The sequence below is a fragment of the Apteryx rowi genome, unplaced genomic scaffold, assembly GCF_003343035.1.
Source record: "Apteryx rowi isolate R43461 unplaced genomic scaffold, aptRow1 scaffold_159, whole genome shotgun sequence".
NCBI classification, from domain to species: domain Eukaryota; kingdom Metazoa; phylum Chordata; class Aves; order Apterygiformes; family Apterygidae; genus Apteryx; species Apteryx rowi.
The window spans coordinates 1,752,400-1,767,173 of record NW_020447852.1 but is presented as its reverse complement, the minus strand read 5'-3'; the positions used below and the strand labels follow the sequence as shown (position 1 = coordinate 1,767,173).

Below are 14,774 nucleotides of genomic sequence, written 5' to 3'. Positions count from 1 at the left end.
AAATGTTGTTATATCTATCTTTTGGCATATCTTTTGTAGTTCTTAAAGTGATTCAATGTTCCATATTTCTCTGCAGTAATGTAGATTTCCTTTCTGCTGTGCGAGTTTCCCTGGTTTGGGCAACGATGATAGCTGAGGTTTTGGAAAGATTAATGAGTAAGCAGCATTGCTTCCATACTGCAAGGGGTAGTAAAGAAGATGATGCAGGAACGGATTCCAAAAATTCATTACCTGCTGTGCTGCTTACCTGTTTTAAACTGACCTGTTACTAGTTTCAAGGACTGCCCTTATTTCTAGCATTGTGGGATATAGTGAATAATGGTTCTGCATTCACTTAGCCACTACTTTCATGGTTTTGTGAACTGATCAAATAGAAGCAAATACTTACATATTAAGAGCCTAGTGAGGGAAGACACTTAAATATGATTGGCTTCAGCATGTTCTTAAATATTTACAGAAGTGATTAACTGACTTGAGGTCTTGATGCATAAGATTGCATTTGTAGCAATAAATACATATGGTTATTATTAATCTTATCACTGTATTTCATGCACATGCATGCTAATGCATGATATACTACAGAGACATACAACATGCAGAAGAGACAAATTTTCTTCTGTATGGATGACTGGAGACAAACAGAATTTTCTCCTTATATTTTAGGGCGTCTGTGACTGTGGAAGACCACTGGAGGAAATTATGTCATTGAAATCCCTGCAGCCTTTTTTTTTTTTTTTTTTTGGTATGGTTTTCTTATGCAGAAAGACACAGTTTGCCACCCCCTTTATATTGTAAGTACAACCACAAGCACATTTTAAGCTGCTCAGAATTTAAGATATTCCCTATCTATGCTTGTTAATTTCTGAATGAGTGGAAGGCACTCAGAGCATTAAGGGAAGTTTCCTCCTGGAGCTTTTTAAAAGAAACTGTACTGGATATTTTGAAGTTGAGATGCTGATGGTTTGCTTGGGCTTGTTTCTTTTATAAGTAAGCAYGTACAAAATGTTAATACTTGCATCACAACTGGGAGTTTCATAGGAGCTATGATGTTTAACTAGCACCCAAGATGCAAGAACAGAGCTGATACATGAACACTGGGGTCATGTTAGGTGAATTGTTCAAAAAATGCTGGTGTCTCTCATTACCTTAACCTTCATGGAAGAAATACCCTATAGGATAAGGTTTTTTATCATTAAAACAAACAAACAAACAATCCTTTTATCATTGTTGGTGGGAAAAGTATGTCTTACACTTTGCAAGGCTCACAAGAGCCAGTAAGCACTTCTGCTAGCAAGTAATATTCTGGTTCTTTTTATATTTTCAGGAGGAAAGAGAGAGATTGTATTTGAATGGATCCTCCAGCAGCTTCCTGGCTTGAACTTCAGGCTGAACATCTAGCAAAATGCCAGAGTGACCGAAGATAACTGGGATATGTTTGTAAGACCCTTCTCTTCCCTAGACTAATTTAGCTATGCCCTGTCTGAAACAGTTCACAAGTTGTTTTTGAGACAGTTAGGGGATCACTGAGAAAAGAGGTTTGCTCTTGTCCACTTTGGTCTACTCACCTTCTGTATAGTCCCGGGAATGCTAACCTCCATGCCAGTCACAGACAGTGATGGGGCTGTATTTAGGGGATGTTAATATCTGAACAAACAAATGAAAAGTCTGGTCTTGATTGCTGATGTCTTTATAATTTGGTTTCCTGCTGCATGTTTGTACAGATGTAATGGTTGGTATTCCCCTTCTTTCAAATAATCATGACCATATTGGGGGGCGGGAGGACAGACTAATTTACAAGGAGTTTGCTCAAAGATCCCCCACCCTGCTCCTGACGCTTAGCTTCTGTTCAAGCCTTGCTGTGTAACCCATTGCTTTGGGTGGTGACTTCTGTTTCCAGCTATCCCGCTTCAAAAGGGGGTTTGATCCTTCACTCCATTCAGCCTAAAAGAAGTGTCATTAGAGCAGCTATCAGATTTAATCACATCTTGTCTACAGATTGAAAGAACGCTTAGTGGCGCACAGTAAACACCTTCAAGGACAACAATAATGCAGGGAGCATGACCATAGTCTTAGTGAATCCTTCCTACATAAGGATATATGTCCTGGATGTCTCTTTTTTCTTGTAGTCAAACAAAACTTCTTTATAACCTGCTGATCATTTCTCACTCAGTCCCGAGTTGCCATAGTACAGATCAGCCGTTGGTGCTTCTCTGAGTTGGACTGGAGCAACAGGCCAGGGTATATGAAGCTCCTAGTCAAAGGAGCTGGAAGGACAGTTTTGCACTCTTTTCTCACCCTGTTATGAACTTCATTGTAGCCAGTGAATTGAGTCATGGTTCAGTTCCTACTAGACATGACCGAATGAACTATGGAACAGCAAGCTACCTTTCAGTCAGATACTGTGAATTCCTCTATGACTCCACCCTTTGTGCCTTAGGAAACTCCCTCAATCTTATTTCAAGCTCTTTCCATTTAACATGTGTTTGACATGTTTAGGAGTGGAGTTGGGGGAGTTTAAATCCTTTGCTGTTATATGGCTAGCAGGAGTTGAGGAGCATTCTGTTCAAAGCATAGAGCTCCCCATCACTCTACTTGTAGTCATATCCAAATGGCAAGGAAAAAGAGGCTAATTGTATGCTCTCCAATTTTCTCTATTAGGAAGATCAAAGGAATTGTTGCCTTTACTGGCAAATCTCAAGGATGAATTGTGGCAGCCAGACCAGTACTGGTCTGTGTTGAACTGTAGTCACCCAGAATAAATCAGCGCTAATTGCAGTCTAGGGCTGTGATTTGAGAGGGACTGCTTAAGCACCAAACAGCTACCCTGATTCTCTGTCATTACAGTCAATGGCAAAACTCCCAGTGATCTCAGAAGGTGCAGGGTCAGAGCTGAAGCTATTCTATTGCCTCCTTTAAAGTCAACTATTTTGTTACCTTTCTATGGTGGGGGGAGGTGGTGGAGAGAGAAGAAAATAGGAAGGATAAAACAATATTGTAAGCTCTGTGATTCCACATTTGGTGGTGGATAACCACCTCTGTGTGCTGGGATCCAGAGGGGAGGCGATACTTCACCTTTCTGCGGGGAAGGCTGGTCCTTCTGCAGTATTCCCCAGCAGTATGGAGCTGAATCTTCTCCTTGTTGGTCCCATTTCTTCTGCCTGTGGGTGCATAAAGGTACAAAGGATGATTTTGCAGAAGTTAATGCCAACTGACCCTTTCCCTGGGTTGCTGTGACAAGGTGTCAAGGCAACTTCACCCTTTCATTCAGCTATGAGTCTTGGAGAAAATGGGGTGGCTGCTGATTCAGGTTAGGCTCCTTTCCCAGCTGTGTCCCAAGTCCGTGACAGGGGGGCCCATCACCCACCATGACTGCATCTCTAAGGGAATCCCATCGCCCTGTGGTTTTCTCTGGCACCGACCAAGCTGACTGTTTTCCCCAAGACCCAGCAAATTGTTTTAGTGTTGCTCTCACCCTGAGAAGATCCAAGATATTTGGGATTTTTACACAGTGTCAGCCATATGCAAATCTGAGGAGTGACTTGGCCTTAGACTTGGAGCTGAGGCTGCTGGATGGTTGATGAAACCCAATGCAATACATTTGACGTCAGAGCCTTTCTCTCTGCCTTTGCCCTGCAGAGGAAAAGGGCAGATGGTTCCTTGCTGGCTTCCTGTCTCTTCTTCTGTGCCTCCCTCCAGAGCTGGTGGGTGCTGTCCTATAGGTGGTCTTGTATTATCATTTATTAGTCATGTTGATTACAGAAATGCTGAAGGATCAGAAAAAATTAGTGTTCACCAAGCAAAAGATTTCTTTTATATCAAATTATATTTTAATTTTATTCCCAGAGAAAACAGCTTTAAAAATAATGTGGCAATGTGGTTTTAAATATAAATGAAATGCATCTATACTTTAATTTGAGATTTTCCCTATGAAGGACTGGCAGGTAAAGAAATTCAAGGCAGTTTGGAAGCCTGACTAATCTGAAGACTCAAGTAACAATTTTGAAAAAAAGTTTCTTTCCTGATAAAAGGGAAATCACTTTTTCCCCAGAAAAATGAGGCAAAGGTTGGGCAAAACATTGGTGCAAAGCTAGGCACTAACGTGGGCTGGCCACCTTACTGTCATTTGCCCGTGGGCAAATCCTAGGTACTGACAATAAGCATGGATGAGATCTGAGCTAAAACGATTGCTGTGGAGATGAGGTTGGAGAGTGYGGCCTGAGCGGCGGGAGGTTGAGAGGACCGGACAGCACAAGCCATGCTGCTCCTTCCCCTGCTCACACCAATCCCGTCAGGCTCAGCAGAAAAGAAGACCTCTCGCATTCAAATAGCAGCTGAAAGGTGAAGCAAGTTGCAGAACCTGGGGGGACATGGCAGGACGCACTGGCCTGGCCACCCTGCCTCATCCTGGGTCTGGCATGAGGACCGAGCCGCGYGCACGCTGTGTCCCCAGGGGATGCTGGCACAGGGTGGCGTTTCGCCTTTGCAAAGTGACCGCTGAGCACAGTTTGCCCCGTTTATTAGGGAAATTAAAAACACCCCTCGGTCAGCTGTAAAACACGATGCTGAGAAGCTGACATCAATCACTGATGCACTTGACCTTTTCAGAGTGTTTTATAAACACTGGCTAACTAATCCTTGCCGACTGGCTGGGGGAGGGAGAGGGCAGGGATTTCCCCTCCTCTCTCCCACCTCCATTTTGTATGAGGGGACGGGCGGTGAGCGTCCCTTGCCTGCTCTCCCCAGGCAGTGGTGGTGGCCAGGGGCCAGCCTGGTTCCCTCGGGCGCCATGGGGCAACACAGCTGCGCAGGTGAGGACCACGGCCCTGACTTGCGGGAGAGATTTATAAGTGGCGCGCCCCATCTTCACTCTTCTCGGACACAGTCGGAAATGTCTTGCAGCCAGATGCTCAGCTGGTGTAAATCAGTGGCGCACCGCAGATTTATACCAGCTGGAGAGCTGGCCCCTTTGCCTGAGTGGGAAGGGGACTGGGGAAAGACAGGGAGGCTGTTCCTGGTAACCTCCCCTCCAACCTTCATTTGAGATAAATACCTTCATATGTTAACAAATGTTAATTATAAACAACAGCACGGAGGAGCGTGCAGGATGTGTGTGTGTAACAGGAGTTACCCCCTGATGCTGCAATGTTGTAGGCTCTCTTCCCCTCCTGTATCCCACCTTTTATTTGGTGTCACCGCTCCCTGATGGATATTTAACCCTGCTCCAGGGCCCTTGGCTGGAGCTGTGCTGTGCATGTAGTATTGCTCCAGTGGGTGTAGGGCTGCAGGCGTCTGGGGGCAACCCCAGCTGTGTCACTGGGGGAGGGAAAAATAGGTTTTGTTGCACTCTACCTCGCAGTCCTGTAAGTAACTGTGCCCATCAGTCTGGAACCTTGTTGGAAAGGGGCTCTGGAGACGCCACTTCTCCTTCCCTGGCCTTCAGGCAATTGCTGTCTTCTGTATGGACCGAGACAGCTCTGAACATGGGCATTTCTCAGGGCAAAGGAATTGTGCTTAAAAAGAGAAAGCAGCATGAATACCTGTGATGCTCTTTATGTAATAATAAGCAAGCACCAGCTTGCCCTTGGGGTGAGGAGAAAATTTTCAGAAGTGAATGTTCAGAATATCTGCTTGTAGAGTGGGCTAGAATATTGTAGGGGAGTCTGCATTTGAGCTCTCAGGTTGGTATTAAGAAGGGACATTTTCTAAGTGATGGATAGGATTTAGCATGTGATTCCTATGCTACCAATAGTAACAGTTGCATGCACTATTTTGAAGATGTAGGGATAAATATATTACATGTTCTTAATGCATCATTTCATAGTCAAAATTTTTTGAGGAAAATCCATGTGTATGGGATGTATTTCCACAGAGTCCATAGCATTTCACAGCACAGGAGGGTCAGTGGTCTGATGAGTGAATCAGTGATGTGCTATCCTTTACTCAAAAGCCTAAGGATTTATTGCCTTTTTTTTTTTAAAAAAAAGGTTGTCATTATTTGGATTTGATAGAGCTGTCCTATGGGTTTGTACTAGAAATACATCCAGTAGAATTGCAGCAAATTACAGTGGCAGTTTAACAGAGGTATATGTGTCTAAGTACAACAAACAGCCTATCTTTATTTCTCAGTGAGGGTTTTGTTCCTACCGTCTTAAAGTTGGTGGCCACATTCCTGTTGAGTTCTTGTGGGCCAGAGGTGGGTAGAAAATACCTTTTCCCCACTCCCCCACCCCATCAAGTGGGCCTAATATTTTTGCAGTAGTAGAAAGGTGGTGTAAGGAAGAAAACAGGGGTGCATTGTAAAGCACCAGTCTAGCATTTGGGCTTTACACAAAATGAACATAATGTAGGTACCCCAAAGGACTGGAAAGGGGAAGCTCTTGGAGGTAAGAGTGGAAAGCAACAAAGGAATGGAAAATGCATGAGGGGACCATGGCTTTCATGCTGCTCCCCACCATTTGCTCCATTTGTATACACCTTGACTGGCCCAGAAATGCCTAAAGCATGATACTAACTTGTAACTTTTGTATGTTTTCTGATTTCACACCCTTTATTTTACTAAGGTATTTGGCATGGACATGTTTATGGAGATTGCTATTTACTACTCCAGGTCTAGATTGTGCCTCAGGTGACACTTATGGTGAGCAAATTAGCACTGAAGCTGAGTTCTTTTTGTTGTGATGGCTCTGCAGCAGATAAAGCTTTTGTAAACAGATGTTGCAAGAGAGGTAGATTTTTTGCATCACTCCAGATCTCTTGAGAACTGAAGTGTTCAGGTAAGTAACTGGTTGAGATAAAAGAAATATTGCTAACTGAGAAGTATCCCCAGACTGTCTCTCTTTAGGAATTCATTATTTGTAATCTCTGTCCCTTTTCTGGAATTTTGGCTTAAGGTAGGCTACAGTAATCCCTTTTCTTTAAGCTTAGTTGAAATCTACTGTATTATGTGTAACTCAAGAGGCTAATTTAAATAGCGGTCAACTAACTTTTGCATTTTTATATTCATAGACAAATGTTAGCCAAATTTTCAAAATTAGAGTTGTTTTATTTTTAATGCGTGTCTTTCAACCTTTCTATAGCTAATGCTTCATTTTAGAAAACATTGAGCCTGATCTGTAGCCCTGGCAAAACCCTTAGTATTAGGTGGCTCTTCCAGGAGCTCAGAGACCTGTAGGTGTCCGTTGGCTGGAGCTTCCCCACCCTACTGTATAAGTAGAATAGCCCCTTTTCTTTTGTCCCACTGAACTTGGTTCTGTTACTTAAGGGCTGGCCTATCTCTTTTTTCACCTGCTGGTAGGTATTTAGTAATATTTATGTTCTTTTCTGAATCCTTGTGAAATACATTGAGCTATGAAAACTGTAGCCTTCTAAAAGGTTTTCTTGAGCTGTTTTCTTCTGGGAAAGGGCAGCAATATACACAGTGGGTACCTAATGTTTTGGGCCTGCTGTGCACAGCCTTTCTCCTAATGTCTGGTGGCATGGTTCAGAAGGCACAGATTAGTACCCTTGGTTGGTCAAAGCCACTCAGAAGTCCGTTTCATTCTACAGTGTCTAATTTTGGCGCTAATTTTTTCCTACAGTGGACAGGAAGGTTCAGTTGTTGACTAAGTTTTTGATGTGGTGGTTGACAATGCTGGTGGACTAGCTCTCTGCTTAGAATCAGTGAAATTTGTGGGTATATTATTCCACACACTAACCTGACCATTTCCACCTGTGCCTTAATGAAAAGCACATGATGCAGTGTCACTGTAAGGTAGGCTGGGGTCTAATGGTGGGTAAATTGTGCTGCATTCCAGTTCTGCCCAGTTGTTTATTGGCCTTGTGCTTCCAGAGGTGAAGGAGTTGAAGTTGCCAATTCAGCTGAAACACGTTATTGGTTTTTGGATATAGTAGTTCTGGCAGCCTGGAAAGCACTGATGTTAACAGAGAGGAAGTGTTCACATCACAATTCCTGTCAAATCCTACAAATCTAAGCACCTAGGAATTAAAACCACTCCTACTACCACAATGAAAGTGATGCTGAAGTCAAACCAGTACTGTGTAGCTCTGGCCTGGTACCAATGACGCTATCCACAAATGTCACTATACTCTCGGCTACCACAGAAGAAATCATCACCAAACTGTGTGCTCTTTATTACAAGATGTTATGCTTGCAGGAGATATGCTGAGGGATAAACAATCTGCAAGATGAACCTGGCTATGGGAAGAACACATAAGCAACACCACAGCACAGCTTTTGTGGACCTCATCTTATCATCAATACAGCATCAGTGTGGAAGTACTAACGATCAGACATATGCAGCGTTTCCATACYGTGTCTCTCCAGGTTATGTGAAAGGTCCTGTTTAGGGATCCCCCATTCCTGATGACTTCAGCAGTCACAATACTGGCACAAGTGATGAAGATAAGCAATTATTTCAAGCAGATCAACTAAACCTAGCCTATGGCTGAAATCTTCTTGCTGCTTTGAGCTGTGGCTGATGGAAACAGGGCTATAACACTGCTCCAGTGTTTGTGAGCAATAATATTGGTGGTCAAGTGATAATTGACTTAACCCTAGACTTGCATCTTAAGCCAATTTCTGTGCAGATAAAAGAAGTCCTTTAAAGCTGTTCCATTGGGTTTTAAAAAGGAAAACTGAGAAGGCTTCACTAGGGAACTTGATCTCTTGTAGTGTTTATTCTCACCAACCAAGAGCAGCAATTAATATCTCTTTCAGATGGTGAGAATCTCTTTCAGATGGTGAGAATAAACAGTCTTGTAGACATGCAGAGGAAATGGAAATGATGTATGAATTTTGATTAACCCATTTTCCTCAGCTTTGCTTCATAGTGCCAAAATACAGTGATATGACTCCTTCAGTAACTTGCCATAGAATCTTCCCAGGCTGTTCTGTTTAACTGAAAGTAGGAGAGTTTCACATATATACCTGAGATCTGCATGATTCTTGTGAGTTGATCACCAAAAAGGTGCCTGAACTGTTGGTTCTTTTGCTCTGTTGCGAGATACATCCTCTTGTTATATTCCTCTAACAGATCAAAGATATTCCTGTTCTTAAACACAACCATATGATGGAGAAATATCTCATGATATCATTTATTTTGATACCTCTCACCATCCCTTTCCTTATAGCCCCAAACAGTGCTTGGTCTTTCCTGAATGATTCCTGCGTGTTGATATAAACTAGTATGGCAGAAAATCTGATGTCATCTGCAGCTGCTGTGCCGTATGTCAAAGGAGAAGACATTAACCCTTTCTAGCAAAATCTCTCTTGCAAAAGAGGAATGTCTTCTTGTCCAAACAGCATCTGCTGCCTAATTATTTATGTCAGTATCCACTTGCCAGGCCCAGGTCTCTTCTGGTGTAAATTGGCACTGCTCCATGGAAGTCAATGAAGCTGTAATTCTCATCATAGGCAGCAGATAATTTTGACCTTCTTCCTTGGACTATGCTTTATTTTATCAACTTCATGTCCTCAGACATCTGGTATCATAAAAGGGTTCAGCCACAGAGATGGGGTTTCTATAAATATACTTCTCCCATAAGGAGACTGACAGCATTCAAATCACAAAGTGTTTCAGAGCTGTGTGGGGAGTATGTGGGAGGAGGGAGGAACAAGGGGAGTGGGAAGGCAAGGTGTCTTATTTCCCTTCTCACCTCCTTCATCTCAAGTCCCGATGTCCTCCAGGATATGTTTTTAGTGTTAATGCAAAGGTGCTCAGAAGGAGTGGTAAATGTGGGCCCCACATGTGCTAATGTAGCCTAGGCCAGGCAGGGGAATGCATGTAATATTTCACTTGCTCTGACAGCTTCAGTTTAGGCTAAATCTCTGCTGCTGTATTCCTGCCCTCTTCCYCAACTGCTGGCCCTGGCTGCTGATTACTCTCCCTGTGCTGTGGCATGGGCACAGCTGACCCTTCAGTGAAGTTCACAGCTCTAAACCAGGAGAAAACTGTGTTGTTTTTTGCAAGGACTTACCTTCCCTTTTAGTGCTCTGAGTTGGCTTACTGCAAGGCCCGAATATTGCTGGTGCAAGGGAGGTGAGGAGAAGAGCGCCTGCAGCAGTGCCACTTATTGCAGACGTGCAGGAGAAGCATGATGGGACTCTAACGGGGTGGGGAAGGGAGCAAAATGAAGTAAGACAGCAAAGTGAGATACGCAGCCATTCAGCAATGATACATCCTGCCTTTAACCTACTTTAAAGGTTCTGTGCATCAGAGAAAAAATCAGCATCCCTTTCCCTTCACCCCTTATGATGTAGACGGATGGCCTCATGGATGACTAGAGGTACCAAAAATGGCATCGTGTAAAGGTGTAGATATATATAACATGTATCACTGTCATAAAAGACAAGGAGGTTAGCTTTTCTTTTGTTCCGCAAGATATGGCCCTTGTGATCTGCAGCATATGCCTACTGTACTATTGATTTACTGCCTGATTATAATGACATTTCATAACACAAGAGTTATTAAAGACTTGTTAATCTTGCTTAAGGATCTTATTCTTCAAAATGTTTGAGCAAAATGCTTTGCGTTTATCTTTAAGTGCATATTTAAATAAACTTAGATGACTTGCTGTATCAAGGTTTTAATTGTCAGAACCTTGTTTTCAGAAGTGAATAGCTCAAAACTAACAAGGCTGCCTTGCAATACACAAGTTTACTCCTTAGCACAGAGCCTGTGGCTTCTTTCACATTCTTGCCAGATTTCTGAAATTTTACTAAAGTCCTTCTACACTTCTAGTATTTCTGTCTCACCCCTTTTTTCTCCCTCTCTGTCACTCTCAATCCAAAGGCAAAGAGGACAAATACTTTCTGAAGTATGTCCGACTCAAAGCTAAGTAGATTTTGCTGAAGTCTGTAAGGGAGCTATTCTATGATGGATTAACAGCTGTCCTTGACAATTAGTACAGAAAATATTTTTCTGCATACAGGACATTGATGAGCACTGTGTGCACAGAGCGTGTGGTTTTTGTTATTAAACATCTACATTGTGCCAGTGTATATAGGTGTCCACCAGGTTAGAGTCCCTTTGTCCAGGGTACTTTGCAGACCTATAGTAGTGAATGTTCCCAGTCTAGAGCATGTATTATATGTTATCTTCACTTGTTTATATGACAACAACAAAATCTTTAACAGAATTATCTACTTAATTTTTGTGTGGTCATTATTTACTTTGCATGTGTTAGAGGTAGTTGTTTTTAAATGACAATATGCTTTGAAACAGTTCATGAGAGTAAGCAATTATTTCTGCTACTAACATCTGTGAATGCTTTAGTGCAGGAGGTGCTGAACTGAGGTTTTCTATCTGTAGTGCACTAACTGTGAGCAGAAGTGGGTCCTAACAGCCTTATCCAAAATTCTTTGATGTGAATAGAAAGACTCCCACAACTTAGTACCATAGGGCTCCTGTGGAAAACTTGCACTGGGGTCTTGACTATATGTCTAATCTTTGCAGTTTAACATAGTTCAAGAAATGGATTTTTAGCTCAGTAAGCRCAAATAGCCTTGTGGCTGACCTTTCCAGTTAAATCTAGTCTTATGTTTAGCCTACGTTTAAAGGGGTCCAGCCGCAGAGGACTTCTCTTATAACTGGGACTGCTGTTTTTAAGAATTGTAGAAATGTGAATTAAAAATTCTGAAAGTGTTTGAAGCCCCCCCTTTGTAACATTTGAAATGGACTTTCTAGTCTTTCTTGAAATGTTCACAAAGTCTTTTCATGTCAGGGTCAGGTACTTCTTAGAGAATATTGGGGAGTGTTGAGGAAAAGCAGTTGATGAAAGGCATTCAGGCCTCTCTTATTACTGCTTGGCTCTCTTTATTTCTTATGATGATTAAACAGAAAGTGATTGGATTTTAGATTCCTTAGGCAGGTCATGTGTCTGTTTTCCCCTGGAGAGGCGAAAGGTGGTGGAAGAAGGGAAAGCAACCTTATGTCTACCAGGATGTGAATGTGCAAACCAGCCATAACTGCAGAGAAGCCAATGTGCTGTAAGTTTACACCTCTGTGCTGAAAATTCACACATTTCTTATTGGTAACTTGTTTGCTTGCATCTGTAACTTGACAGTGGGATTTCCCCCCCACTCCAGTCAATTTAATTACTTTGCTCTGGAACTGTATTTTGATTATTTTTTTTTCCCTAAGGTGAGGAGGAACTGTTTCTATTAAACCAGAACAAACCATTCGAATATAAACACAGGCTTGCCTATGATCAAATGTTGGACCAATTTAACTTTYAGTATAGGATTTCACAGTCTTAGTTAAGCTGGAGTAGCTTTACGAACAGAGACCGTGGGCTGCCTTAAGCCTGCAATATACAAGGTTGGTTTGGTCTTGTAAAAGGTGCAATAATTCTCCTTACACCATGCCTAACACTGCCCCTTCAGTGGCTTTCTTTAGCTTAAGCAAAGTGGCTGAATTAGACTAGGGCCAGTTACATATAGAAAAGGCCTGGGGAGGAGGAGAACCACCAGGATGGTAAGAGACTATTGACAGAGTTAAAATGAAGTTTTAGCACTTTGGATTAGGATATAAATTGTGAAGCCAGTAATAAGTATTAGAGAACCTGCAGAGGGGACAAAAGCAATTCACATTGCTATATTTTATTAGTATTCTAACTTGCCATTCATTTCACAGGGCAGTCAGAATAACCACAGGTGGCTTTTACTGCTTCTGGATAACAGGTATGAACATCTGTCATATTTAAGCTGGGGAATTCCTCCTGTTAGTTTGCCACTGGTGGAAAATTCCTGATGAGAGATTTCTTCCATTGGACCTCCAGTGTCTGGAAACTAAACACGCTCTTTTTCTCTGAGTTTTTTCTCTCTCACAGTGCCAACATTGAAATATTTTTTTCCCACCACAGGGTGTTTTTTGATGTTGTTGTTGATGATTGTTTTCATTTTTGGTGTTTTCTTTTATGGCTTTGAGTCAGCTGTCTTAAAAGAGGAAGATTTGACCATCTGGTTCTGGGAACAATCAGCATCTAAGAGGCATAGCTGGTTTGCACATCATTCCAGGCCTGGTTAAAATAAACAGAACCATCATCCTTAGAAAATAAGATGCACCAGATGTAAAACAACTTCGAGCTCTGTGAAGAGAGGGTGAAATTTATGCAGCTCTTGAGAGAGATCTAGGGATTAACAGAGGGGTGTTATAAATGAAATTCTAGTTTCAGTTGCTTCTGATGCCTTATCTTGAACGGAGAAGAGAGTGGAGGAAAAAACATCAGCTAAGAACCTAAAGGGAAACAGAACCCTGAAAACTGCAGGCTCCTCATCACAGGTTTTGGAGGGTTTTTTTTTTTTTTTTTAATATGTTGACTCTGTAGGTGTGGTATACAAATCACTTCTCTGACAGGGAACAAGTACGTTCTCTGAGCTGGCCATGAATTGCCATATACAAGAAAGCGTAATTAGACAGAGCCATCAGAAAGACCTGAACAGCCCCTTTCTGCAAGGGCGCTGCAACTGGAATGCCTTGCTTTCAGGGGTTATTGTTCCATTGACTATTCAAGTGAAGTGGTAGATTGTTAAAATTTACAGAGTCCTCAGCCTGCTGCTGCTGCTCATTCCTGCTCTGTGTGGGGATGTATTTTTGTTTCTGTGCTTCTTTTTTTATTTTTTTTAATGTCAGTATCTCTCCGACTCTCCTGTGAACCTGTGGGCTGTATGTGCTTCATCTTTTTTTTTTCTTTCTTTTTTTTTTATGACAAACTTTAACCCTTCTTTTTACACTCTGCCTTTCCTTCCAAGTAGCCTTTACCCTGCTTGTGTGAGCAGCTGACAAAGAGAATAAGTAATTTCTTAGCCTTTCAGTGTTGAACTGCTTCTGTTTTTGTGAATGGCCTTTGCACCTGTTGTGATAAGCAGAGCCCCTTCACAGCAGCACTGAAAAGGGGGCAATCTTTTTTTTTTTTTAACTTGCCCTTTCTTTCAGTGAATACCAATAATTAAGAAAAAGGCTTGAGTCTGCAGTGGATTCTTTAGCCTTACAAAACCTAGGATTCATATAAATTAAAATGAACAGAGACCAAGGAACCTTTCTCATCTGCTTGGTAAGAACTGTCTGGAGCAGGCTTGTTGCATGAACAAAACAGGATGACCAGTTCACTTAACTAAATTTGGCTTTACCCCACCCAGTCTTGTCTGTCCTGTTCATACCTCCAAACTGTGTTTTCCTTGTGTGAACTTGCCTAATCATGTGCAACAAAGCATACAAAATAACCTGTGCTGTCAAGAAAAATAAATCACTGCTATTTAGCATTTTTAAAAATGTGCATTTTGATGTGCTTTTTAATATGTCCCTTCTCTCTTTAATTTGTGAGACATTTGTAGCTCTGGAGCTTTGTTTGCTGAGGTTTGGTTTGCTGGAGGCTGTGCTCACACATTTTAGCAGGACAGCTTTCCCATTCACCTGTGGTCTGAGTGAGTCAGTGTGTCAGCTCGAAGACAAGGAGACCCTTAGCATTTGTGGAAGTGTGACAAGTGCATTCATTGACCAGCCTTTAGCACAGGTCTGAAAAAGGCACTGTGGACAAAAAAGAGAGTGGAAAGGCTACCCAGCTGCTAACATAATGCAAGAGAAGGCCTGGGCTGCTGTTCAAAGCTGCTCTGAGTGAGTGTTTCAATTTAATTCTAAATTAAAAGCAGCCAGTGTTGTATAGCACAGGGAAAAGATTATGTATTAATGCTTTTCTCCCTGACATAATCCTAATGATCGCACTAAAATAAATAAAAGTTAAGCCTTCTTCACCTCTTTCCCCCATTGCTATATAAT

At 42.1% G+C, this 14,774-nt stretch overlaps 1 long non-coding RNA gene across 1 annotated transcript; it reads left to right on the top strand.

The window, feature by feature from the left end:
* The first annotated feature begins 705 nt into the window (after positions 1–705).
* Positions 706–12,659, top strand: LOC112962939. Its single transcript, XR_003252462.1, has 3 exons — positions 706–791; positions 1,325–1,437; positions 12,633–12,659. It is a non-coding gene; the product is annotated as an uncharacterized LOC112962939 (long non-coding RNA).
* Positions 12,660–14,774: the final 2,115 nt, after the last annotated feature.